The sequence below is a fragment of the Lepisosteus platostomus genome, unplaced genomic scaffold, assembly GCF_059453375.1.
Source record: "Lepisosteus platostomus isolate fLepPlt1 unplaced genomic scaffold, fLepPlt1.hap1 Scaffold_30_H1, whole genome shotgun sequence".
NCBI classification, from domain to species: domain Eukaryota; kingdom Metazoa; phylum Chordata; class Actinopteri; order Semionotiformes; family Lepisosteidae; genus Lepisosteus; species Lepisosteus platostomus.
This window is the reverse complement of record NW_028291658.1, coordinates 446,788-459,414: the sequence shown is the minus strand read 5'-3', so window position 1 is coordinate 459,414 and position 12,627 is coordinate 446,788. Positions and strand designations below refer to the sequence as shown.

The window sequence follows — 12,627 nt, the reverse complement described above, 5'->3', positions numbered from 1 at the left end:
CAGGAGAGGTTAACCTTTATTAGCTCCACCTGGCGATTTTACAAGGTGATTCCGGATACTATTAACATAATCTAATTTGCGTCCGGTATGATGCGGTATACTGCGACACTCCCACCGTGTTATACCGCAGCATACCCCGCTTGTTTTGAATGGCTGCATATGTATATAGACTCTATATATACATTTGGTGCATGCCACAATTTTGGATGGTGGTGGAGGAATAGGGATTTTCTCAACACGGCAGGGACTCCAGTTAAGAATGCTGGGTTTATCTCTGAACTATTAGAAGCTTTGCAGCTACTGACTGAAGTAGCTGTGGTAATGTGTAAATCACATAATAAAGAAATGTTTCCAGTAACTCGAGGGAACAACTTTGCAGATGCAACTGTCAGGTGAGCAATACTTGTAGAACAGTAGTCTGAGACCTCTGTGAAGCAGAGAAATGGACATGGTTAGAAAAGATTATGGGGCTGCAGGATGATGGGGTGTGGAGCTGACAGCACACCAGACGCCCTGCATGCCCTCACAGCCTAATGCCCTTTATAGCCCGACAAATGCACTCTGTTGGACACCCAGGTGGGAGTCAAATGGTGTGCCGGTTACCCAAAACTGGGTGAGAACCGGGTTTGAAGCAGTAACCACTTATGTGGTATCTAATGTGGATGTAATGTTTATCAAAGGAACTCAACTACAGTTCAGGTGCGGGTGCAACAGCTCAAAAGGCCTGCTCCTGAGGAACCTTTCAAACCTGGGAAATTGAAAATTGTAAAGGGAAACCTGGGCTCTTATAATCTGTTTTCCCGGTGGGTTGCTGCCACTGCCTCTGTGTCTACCAAACACTTGATAACAGAGATAAGCCCTCCCTTGTATTATGCCCTTGTATTATGATCAAGGAACACACTTCACAGGGAAGGTGTGTCAGGCTGTGGCTGCATTGTTCGGAGTGAGATGGACTGAGATCACCCTCAGTCTGCTGGAACAGTGGAATGAAGGAACAGATCTCTGAAAGATCGACTAGACATCAGACTGAAGGAACGCCATGGGATGCGGGCTGGATCAAACAGAACTGTGTAACAGCCTGTTTGATATCATCACGGGCCAATCAATGAAACTTCCTGGGGGGACGAATTTAGCTGGACGAATGGATTGTTGAATTTGCTAATTCTCTATTGTAGTATTGTAGGTTGCTAGGACTTAGCAAAGCACTATGATGAAGAAAAATATATATCATAATTATAATCCAGACGATTGGGGCATTGGTGCATGGCTACAGTCTGTGCTAGGAACATTGAGAGGGTCTCTGGTTCAATACATATTTGTGGGTCTGGTATTATTCGTTATGATCATATCGTTAATATCCTGTTTGAAAAACATGTGGACTAAAGCTGCTGCTTCTGTGCTAATTGTACGCCCTGAAGGGATCATGAAGGTCAAAAAATGATTTCATGGGAAAGGTTCTCTTATCTAGTGGCAGAACCTGATGGGTAGAATAATATAGCTTTAAGGGGGGTTACCCTTGGGAGTGATTCCCCTAGATGCAAATGATTATTGTGGTTTGTTTGTTCATAATAAGATGTTTTGCAGGAACGGAACAAAGAGAAATTTTACAACTTCAGCTAGAATTGTTCTGCAAAATGTCACAGCTGAGGCAGGGGAACAATGTGTAGATTTTTCTAAGAGTTATTACCCAGTTGTTGACCAATCTGTTGACCAATGTTGACCAAAAAAGCCTAAGATTATGCTGGGCTCCAGTCCACAGGGATTTACCTGTGCTGTAAGAACTAATGAGTGAATAAGGAGACTGGATTCTGGTGAAAGACTTCAGGAAAAAGAAATGGTGTTCACTCAGGTGGAGGGGGCTGTACCAGGTGCTGCTGACCACTGCCACTGCTGTGAAGGTCACAGAAATGGTGCCCTGGATTCATGCTTCCCACTGTAAAAAGGTCACAAACGAACTGAGCAAAGCGCAGGAGTGATGTCTCCACAAGGACAGATGGGGATAACCTGCTTGGGACTGATGTGCACAGCCCTTTTCCTTTTTATGTAGAAGCCTGTCACCACCCCAAAAGAGGAAGAATCTAAACACGAAGCCTCTTTGTATACAAACTGGCTGAATGAAACTGATAATGAGGGGGATATGAGTAATTTGTGGTATAAATTTATAAATCATACTGTAAAGTTAAAGAAATTTAATGCATCTTGTTATATATGTGCTTTAATGCCTCATTCTACAGCCTCACCCATGCGACTTTTTATGAAATGTACTCTTTTATTAATATCACGTTAGAAGGCTTAGACGCTATCAAACAAGAATTAAGGGGAGTTAGATTAATGGCACTTCAGAACAGGTTCGTGCTGGACCTTCAAAATGCAGCATCTGGAGGAGTCTATGCTTTAGTAGGAGACTCCTGTTGTACATATATTCCAGCTAATGACTATGATTACGGAAATCTTACGCTCGCTATTCAGCATTTGAAAGAACTAAAAGACAAGGTGAATAAAGAGAGAGGCATAAAAGATACACCGGCTTTTCTCTCCTGGTTAGAATCACTGTTTGGGCCAGGGGGAATGTTTTTCTTTTAAGTTACTAACACCGATTATAGGGGCTGTGATACTTGTCTTCCTGTTTTTATGTTGCTGTATGACATGTATTATTCCAATGCTTCGAAATATGGAAATATGGTACCTAGGGGGATAAACTGTTCATCCTTCCAGTCTGGAGAATTGGCAGCTGTCTGACGTCAGTAAGTGATCCTTAAAAAATTAATAGTTCCATGACAGTGTGCATCACCAGAAAATCAATTTCAATGCATTAAAACTCTTGTTATCCTTCTGATCATTGAAGTGTCATTGCCCCAGCACTGTATACTCTTACTTTTGACGCCTGTCTGAAGTTGGATCCATTTCTAAGAATGGTGACTCACATATCCTCATGCTCAACTTTGGCTCAACCACACAAACTATGAAGTTAATCATCTGCTTTTGCTCCAAGATTTATGTTACTAGGCTCTCTCCTGGGGATCCTCGTGTTCAAACATTGCCCTTATTGTGGATGATCCATGACAGAATTCAGGGAATTCAGAATTCTGATACCTCAGCTCAGATTCTGACTGGGCAGACTGTCATTGCCTGGTGTGAATGTGTGCATATCTGTTTTTGTGCATGTTCTGTGGCCTGTTGTACAGTACATCACAAATGAAAGGGAAATGGAAAACTAAAATAAGACTCAAGTGTTTTATCTTTCATTAACAGTGTTTCATTAGTATCTGTGCTAGATCCTGTCATCCACTGCTTACCACGACAGGCTCTAGCACAGGATAGCAGCTAATACATTTAACAATCTCACTGCACAATGTTGTATATTCAAGGGCTGATCTTCTGTACTTTTTCTTTCACTTTTCATTTCCTAGAAACTCAGTCCTGCCAGGAATAATCTGAGAACAAAATCAATCTGAGTGAAAATCTAAGCAGAGGAAGATTGTTTTACAGAGTCAACAAGGTCTAATTCAAGGTCATCAGCACTAACAACATTCTCTCTGGAGACAGGCGATAAGAAAATTGAAAGTGTGTATTGTTACACAACAGCAGAGACTATGAGTTATGCTATCATGAGAGTGGTGATGGATTTTTTTCATTGCTTAGTTTTACAGGTTCTGTACATTTGAACATTCAAAGTGACTAAAGTAAAGGAGTTTTCCCTTTTTACCACATAATTCCCAAAGATCAACACTAATAGAAAGCCTAATTCCAGCCAAGATTCAATTACTGTCTCTCAGGCATCCCAGCAGTGGATTTCATGACTTCAGACAGCCATCTTTATCAGTGGAGAACTCAATGCTCTGAGGTTTACTGGCAGAGTCTCACACTGGGTAATACGTTGGTAAATAATGTCCTATGGAATTCTACTATTGATAAATTCTACTATGGAACTGCGATGTGTCCTGAAAAAATCTTCTATGATAGTGGTACAGTCCATCACACCCCACCTACAGCCTTTAAAAGAGAAAAAAACAAATTCTGATATTATGGTGGAAAAAGAGCCCTGGAATCTTTGTAGAAGGACAAAAGACGGAAAGAACGGGCAGTGTAACCATGGCGAAGAGAAGGGAAATATTGGAGAGAGCTTTTTTCATACACTTTTTATCATTGTTTTTCCAGCCCAACAATGATCAACAAATATGGGCAGGCGTCCTGTGCCAAATCCAATCTACCTTTCTTCCAAGCATACAGGAATGTCAGTGAATTAAATATTGACATATGAAAATTCCCAAAAATATGCAATCACACATATGCAGTTTGAGCAAACATAAGACAATACCCAAGTACCACAAACTACCAGGCATCATTAGCAGTTCAGGTGGGGAGCTGTGTCAGCATGCGTAGGCTGCAAAGGAACAAGTAATAGGTCTATTCCATGCTTAAAAGAGAAGAAAGAAAACACAACATTTCAGCCGTGGAGCCCTCACACCTGAAGAAGGCTCCACGGCCGAAACGTTGTGTTTTCTTTCTTCTCTTTTCATCCAGTGTCATTAGCCAGTTCCTGTCAAAATAAAATAGAAATGGATAACATTCTAGAGAGAGTTTGAAATACCAAGGTACAATTTAAACCATATTTCTTCCACTACAACCACAATATTTTGGAGAGATCGCTGAGCCTAACTGTTCTGGCATGCCCGTTAGCCTCCGTCCTGCTTCAGCAATGAATGCAACGGGGCACATTCTGAGGGAGATGCGGTCAATCAGGTTGCAGGAAAACCACGCTATGCTTTTTTTTGAGATCCTGAAAAGGACAGAGGGGCCATGTATATGTGTGCAGCTGGATATGTAATTGCAGGTGGCGTTGCAAATTCTGCTGAAGCCCCACTGCCTGGTGTGGACGGTAGCTGTGCATGTTGCAGCAGAATTGTGCATGTGAGATCAAGGGGGCATGTCATGTGTTTGAGCACTTCACTCCCTTCCGGAAGCACGTGATTCCCTGAGTCCCAAAAATTTGTAAGTTCTTTGGATGATCTGTGGACCGATCTTTCACGATGAAGAATTCCTTAAGAAGAATAGATCTCGGCCCACCATCCCAATGCCTCCATCTCAAAACAGCAACCTCCCACTGCCCTTAGTCTGCAAGGCAGTCCTTTCAAGTGCGATGATGACGCCGGGACCTTCGTTGCCTATTGTACGAGCTGAACTTTTGTGCTCATCAATTCAACGCTCTTTCCATCAACTCATCTTGTCTTTTGACGCTTCGTGTTTTGTGCTCCTTTGACTATCGGCATATCGGGTGACTGCAAACACTGAAGTTCTTGCTTACGGAGTGTGGAACAGTGTTTTCAAGTGATCGCTGTTCTGTCATGTTGACGCCGAGTGAATCTTTCTTTGGCAACATGGGCAGGCTGACAGCAGCGCGAGCTAAAGTAATGGCAAATTTCTTGACTTATTTCTGAATGTGAATGTTCTTTAGAAAAGGGATGCGGCGTTGCTTCTCCCCCGTGTAAAGGTCATGCATTCCAGACGTGGTTATGAGCGAACAGTTGCCGCAAGTGTTTGAAAAGAGCAAGAGAGGAAGCAGCCCTGCCCCGTGTGAGGATCAAACTCAGGACCTTCAGACGATTAAACTGACGCGCTACCAACTACGCCAACGAGGCCAGCTGCAGTACACAGCCGGAAAGTTTGCCTCATATGGATTTCAGTCGCCCGTTCCCTAATCTTTAGACGCCCTCTGCTGGATGTTGCATTTGCCTTTTGATCTCACCGATACTTTTTTGGTCTGTTTCTGTTGCGAGTCCGTTTTTCAGATCTCACCTAGCACAAGTCTCTCTGGCTGAAGTGGCCTCTCTGCTTCAGCATCGTGCCCTCACTCAGCCATTAAAAACGTCACTCGGACTTCTGACATGCTGACATGAAATGTCAAGAGAGAGTGGCGGAGACGCTTAAGGCAGAGAGAAGATGAAGAGGGGGCGTGGCTGCGAAATGATTGACAGCTGCAATCAGCTTTAGATGGGGAAGTGTACTACTAGTAGCAGTGTAGAGCTCTCTGTGGTGGAGTTCAAGCGCATGTTCTATGGGCCAGTGGCGTAATGGATAACGCGTCTGACTTCGGATCAGAAGATTGTAGGTTCGAGTCCTACCTAGCTTGCGGGGCTTTTAAACCTCTCAGGTTCCTCGGTAACAGGTTGCCGTCATGTATATGAACTATAGAAAAGCATTTGCCACAACCCGTAAATTAGCACGCAAGTGTGGGCTAGTGAACACAGAACTGTATGGAGATCATCTCCAGTTCCGAGCTCAATTGCAATGAAAAAACATGCAGAACAGAACTGGAGAGCAGCTGAATTTGTGCTCAGTAGGGTGGGGAGGACTCAGCATTCCTATTGTTCTAATTGGCATGAACTGCAGGGGATCTGAATCAGAACATGTCAGTTAGTTCGATCATTGCGTCAATATGTAGGCCACGTTAATACAGAATTATTACTTTGTCTGTCTCGTCTTTGTATATAGCTGAATGTCCCTGACAATTTCATGTTAGTTTTTAAGAACGACATTGGTGCTAATATATACATATATAGCATATAAGGAACACGTAAAAGTTTAGTCCATGCTGAAAAGATAAGAAAACCGCCACAACGTTTCATCTTGGAATAAATCTTTACTTGTTGTTTTGCAGCCTACCCATTCTGACCTAACTCCTCCCTTGAAATTCCCTAACAGATAAGGGTACGTAACGGCTCATGCGATGCTCAGTTGCAATTTGACCCAAAACAAACAAGAACAGCAGCTGAGGGTTTGAGTTTGAACATGCACTGTATTAAAGCAGCTTTTATTTCCATTGATAAATGCTAGATATTCCTACAGAGATTCTCCAGGTGAGTAAGCGATACCTGTTTCTGTTTCTATTTCTGTTTCATATATATATACAGTATATATATATACATGTTACATGTGTCTCTGCAATAGTACAAATGTGTTATACACTATCAGGGGCTGCTTTTTTGTGCACCTCATCTACAACAAGGGTTTTTTTTTTCATTTATGTTTGTGGACCTTCACCATTTGAGGAAGTGAGTTAGATAAGAAAGTTACAGGTATGGTGAGCAATGACTGACAAAGGCACGTACTGCGTATTCCTTACAGAAGTGTAAGCAATTTGTTCTAAAAAACACCGGCTAAAGTCCAACATCGTTAGCAATCTTATTACTTAAACAGAATTAACATCAATAAACTGTAAGGTGCTGGTACATGCGAGTAGATTTGATCTTCTATTAAACAAAAATGCAATTACAGCTCTAAATAGGTCAACCTAGACTTCTGTAACAGATCTGTTCAGGTCATCGCTGTTCCTCTGACCTTGTGATTCTTTGGAATTTTAAAAGTGTATTTCGCTTGCCTTTCATGTGGTCTGTGTACAAGTCACTGTGGCGTATGCGGTCCTACACAGCCTTGCTATAGACGTGATGAGCCTCCGCTATGTTGCAATGGAGAACAGGTTCAGTACGGAGCTGCCGAGAAAATTCAGCTGGAAAGCTCGTTGCAGAAAAGCATCGGTATCTGTGTCCAGCGGCAAAGCGTCCTTCGTGGGTGCTGAAGAACCGATTTCACAGGCTGCGGGTCCAGGCGATTTAGAGTGTTAAAGGTCCCAGCGAAAACGAAACGGCGCTGGTCCTTTTACACGCACGCAAACAAATGCAAAGGACGCCGTAGTCGGCAGGATTTGAACCTGCGCGGGGAGACCCCAACAGATTTCAAGTCCGTCACCTTAACCAATCGGGCACGACTACAGCGAACGCCGCGGCCGCTGCCTTCTTGCTACAATCGAACAGGGAGTGCGAGGCGGCGGCGGCAGCTGAGGCAACTTTTTTCAAGTTCGCTCTCCGTTTAAGAAACCTTTTACGCCATACGTGCAAGCACACACACACACACCTCAGAGGACTTAAGGGTGGCTTCAAGTTGGAATGATAAAGTCTCCCCGTTCAGACATGAAAACAGAACGTTCTTAGACAGAAAGCAATCAACAACGGAGACATGTGGACGACGATTTTAGTCACTGCACTTTGAATAGCATTTTTGCTCCAGTTACAGGAGATGCACCAATGGCCCTTGACCTACGCTCTACCAATGCCTTGAACATTCAAACAAAACAGCCCTCAAGTCCTGTGGTTTAATATAACGCTGTTACGTGTCGAGGCAGTATTTGACTCTGTCCTACCGTTGAGACACGGGGCGTATATGGAAACGAACACATGCTACGGATCGTCTCTAATCGGTCCCTACAGTTGGAAGACTCCTTGAAGCGTGCACCCCCATCATTCATCTTTGCGCATCTGTGAAAGGTAGACTCTTGAGCAATGTTTGAGCCAGCTCTAAGGCAACTAGTGCTATTGGACAGACACCTCTGGAAGATCCTAAGAGTCTCTTAACACCACTTCCAGCAGCAAGCTTAATTGTTCGCTGGAGGTCTCCCACCCAGGTACTGACCAGGCAAAGAATCACCAGTACATTGAATGAGGAAGTTAATCCTGAAATCCAATAACATATCTCAAGGTAAGACAAATCCATAAGAACATGTCTTAGTATTACTTCGTTTACATTAGTATGGCACTGAGTTGGAGCTCCTCTTTAAGCTGTGGTTTAGTTTTGCATTCATGTGTTTCTAGAGCAGTTATTTATGGGGGTGGGTGGGTCTTTCACAGAGGCTCAGGACAAATCCCCCGCCTGAAAGTCTAATGTGTGTGTTCAGACAGTCACAGGTCAAGAGCCAGGCAGGAGGACAATGGACAGAAGAGCCAACAAACTAAAAATAAAAGAACAGATATGAAAAAGCCACCATCTTTTTCTTTTTGACATTTTCTGACTTTCATGCAAGCCAGGACAAAGTTGCTCATAGCTACTTGTGGATTCAAATACTCTATCGAGTGCTTTGATGAGTTTTTGCAATTTGATTGTCGTCCTGTCAGCCTGTTTCTGTTTTTTTTTTTCAATCTAGGGATGGAAAGTATGAGGGAAATGATGGAGCAATCAATAACCACTCCGGAAAAATGGCAGAAAGAAATGGTCCGTCACTAAGGACATTTGTGAAGCAGAGGACTGACATCACCACAAAGGCGACACATTCTGCTGATGGTTTTGGTGAATAATGATTGAGGCGCGTTAAGAGAAAGGCAGCTGTGTCAGCATGCGTAGGCTGCAAAGGATCAAGCAAAGGTTTACTCCATGCTGAAAAGAGAAGAAAAGAAGCACAACGTTTCGACTGTGGAGCCTTCTGCGCCATCTTCTTTAGCGGTGATGATGTTTACATTGGAAAAACTGAGACATGCGTCCCTGGGTGGGCTTGAACCCCCAACCTTTCGGTTAACAGCCTAACGCGCTAACCGATTGCGCCACAGAGACTGACGGCCACTTGTACTCCCTACATTTGCAGGTTTATGGTCAAAGAAAACAATCACTTGCGCTTCTTGCAGCCGGCAATCTTTTTCCACTGACAACCAAGAAATGGATTTCATCTTTCACAAGCTGTATGGATTTCTTCAAAAACAAGTTATTCCAGAAAGGAAATGAATTCTTGCATTAAACTGAACCAAGCTGTACATGTTTGTCTGAAATGAGACATTCGGCACAACAAGACACGGAGAGAGGCACCGCTGGTATTCAGACCCAGGATCGCCTGCTGACTAGGCGGGCACTTTAAGCCACTAGGGAACAGCGCCAGCGGAGCACCGCGCTTTTACAGACACTTGGACACATCTGCGTTCGGTGTGCACTTAACCTGCTCTCTGAGCCCGTTGCCTCCGTCCCATTTAATAGCAGAACTGACGCCAAGAGAAATGATGAGAAATGGCATTTATCGGGCACTTTTCATGTCCAAGGAGCTCAATGCCCTTGACACCTCCCCAAGGCGACAGAGCTGTGCATTCTTTGGCGACACCATTTTTTCTTTTGTTTAATTTCTATACTTATTGATAGAATAAAAACGATATGTCATGTACTGTAAGGGAAATGTCTCTTTTCATGGGGAAAGCTAGCACCAGCAAATGTTGTGTTTAGAAGAAGTGATTTAACATGACACGTGACCTAATTTACCGGAGCAAAAGCTCACCCAGCAAGCCCTGCTTTACTTCTACAGGAGAGAAGTACTGTAGAGTCTGCAAGATGTTCAGCTGGGTAGCTACGTCAGCATGCCTCGGCTGCAAAGGAACAAGTAATAGGTTTATTGCATGCTGAAAAGAGAAGAACGGAAACACAGCGTTTCGACTGTGAGGTCTTCTCACACCTGAAGAAGTCTCACACCTGTAAAAGGCTCCATGGTTTTCTTTCTTCTCTTTTCAACATGGAATACACCTATTGTCTGCAAGATGTGACAATTTCATGGTGTTTTGGAAGAAAACCTTTTTTCTTTGAATTCAAAATCAATCGGAATTTCAGCACGACACATCAACACTTTTTCTGTTTTAAGGAGATGATATTTTAAACCTGATAAAAATAGTAGGAAACACAAGTTTCTTGCTGTGAAAATTGCATGCAGAACAGAACTGGAGAGCAGCTGAATTTGTGCTCAGTAGGGTGGGGAGGACTCAGCATTGCTATTGTTCTAATTATTATGAACTGCAGGGGATCTGAATCAGAACATGTCAGTTAGTTTGATCATTGCGTCAATATGTAGGCCACGTTAATATAGAATTATTACTTTGTCTGTCTCTTCTTTGTATATAGCTGAATGTCCCTGACAATTTCATGTTGCCTGCGATGTGTCCCCTCTCCCCACAGCAGTGGCAGATGACCAGCCGTCGTCGCTCCCCCAACATCGTCGCGCTGGGCGTCTCCTCCTCCCCATCTGATTCCCCGTGCGCCCCTCCGTTGGTGCCCACCGGTCTCCTCGAATACGGCAACAGTGTGCTCAGCCAGAGCCAGGGCCTGCTCCAAGGGGACCAGTGCGGCCAGCATCACGTGGCACTGCACCTCAGTCGGCGCCGGGGCCAGGAACGCCTGGAGCGCTATTTCCCGGTGGGCCTCCTCCGGAAGAGTAGGGTAACCCTGGCGGGCTAAGTAGGCCACGTCTGCGGCTGTTACCTTCACTGTTACCTGGATACCTCTTTATCTAGAACTCACTCTTCCCCCTGCCTGTCTGGCTTCTTTTAATCCTTCTGTGCCCGGATTGCAGCGGGTAAGATATTTTTCCAAGAAAAAAAGAGAAATTAAAAAAAGAGAAATTTCACCAGAGCCCCTGCTCATGTCTAATTTTTAGTTTAGAAGGATTCAAGCAGGATTTTGGATGAAAGGCAGCGACCTTAATCAAGCCCAAATCATAATTGAACCCATTCAGAGCCTACATTACATTTTAGTGTTTCATTCTGAGCAGAATGCCCTCACACCTGAAGAAGGCTTGCGTTTTCTTCTCTTTTAAGCATGTGTACAATGCTGTAATACAATTTAAAATAATTAAAAGTTTAAAAAGTATCAACTAAACTCCATTAATATCGAGTGTCTTTTATACAGCTTTTATACAGCTTTTAAGTATAGATTACACTTTTCTAAAATGTATTTAAAAAATAAAAACGATTACTAATCTAATCTTTCCACGTTTGATCCCAAAATCCCAAGAAAAATTAATCTAAACTAGGAGAAAGCTATGCTGAAAGTTTATTAATATACTTAGAAGACAAAGATAACAATTTATGTTGCATTTGTCTGATTGTGAATCAAAAAATACATTTAATTAACTGCTCTCAGTGACAGCTGACAATCCTCCATACACTCAAGTGAAAAATTAGTAATGCCAATGTAAACGTGGTATTTACAATTTGTTGATAATAGAAATGTTAAGTTCTCTAAAGCTTTTTGAGGCAGCAAAAGATTTGAACACCCTATATTGTAATGAGCTGCTGAGCTGAGAATGGGTTATGTTCCTGCTGTCAGAGGGGGTGGAAAGTGCCCGCGGTTATTTAATTAGTATTACAATTCACACTGATTCCCTTGAAAAGGTATGGACATAAGAATATTCGTGCGTGGTCAAAAAATGGCATTAAGCACTTAAAATTAATATGGTTAATAAGAGTAAACTGGAACATGCTGTACAAGATCGGCTAAACTGGGATCTATCGCTTACGCCTGAAATTGGAGCTGCTGTCGCAGTGAATAGCGACTAATAAGTCTGTCTTTCTGTGGGGGGAAGGGAATCTGATCTGATCTGCAAACCTCCAACAGAGCTGTTCAACTGGTTTTTGTCGGGCACATCAAGTGTCAGGTGTAAGCGATAAATATATTTAGCTGAAAAGCTGTACAACGCAAGACATTTCAGTACTCTAGGTTTCGTGAAAAAGCACATTGTGCTGCTGTAATACAGTTTAAAATAATTAAAAGTCTAAACAGTATCAGCTTATGTATGGGTTGTATTTTAAAAAAAGTCAAAAACCGCACTCAAAATGCAATTTAGCGCTTTCTGGCAAGAGGAGACACCCAAATTAATAATGTAACATGCTACTGTTTGTGCATGGATATAGTTATAATGCTATTTCCTTAGACACGTGATTCCATGTTTTATTTTGAATCCCCGGCGGAACCGGGCATCCATAAGAATCAAGTACTGTAACAGGTTTATTCTATGCTGAAAAAAAAAGAAGAAAGAAAACACATTCCATAAGA

General features: G+C 42.9%; 2 non-coding genes across 2 annotated transcripts; one reads left to right on the top strand and one right to left on the bottom strand.

Moving 5' to 3' along the window:
- The first annotated feature begins 6,057 nt into the window (after positions 1–6,057).
- Positions 6,058–6,130, top strand: trnar-ucg (transfer RNA arginine (anticodon UCG)). Its single transcript has one exon. It is a non-coding gene; the product is annotated as a tRNA-Arg (tRNA).
- Positions 6,131–7,687: 1,557 nt separating this feature from the next.
- On the bottom strand, positions 7,688–7,769 carry trnas-uga (transfer RNA serine (anticodon UGA)). The gene has a single exon. It is a non-coding gene; the product is annotated as a tRNA-Ser (tRNA).
- Positions 7,770–12,627: the final 4,858 nt, after the last annotated feature.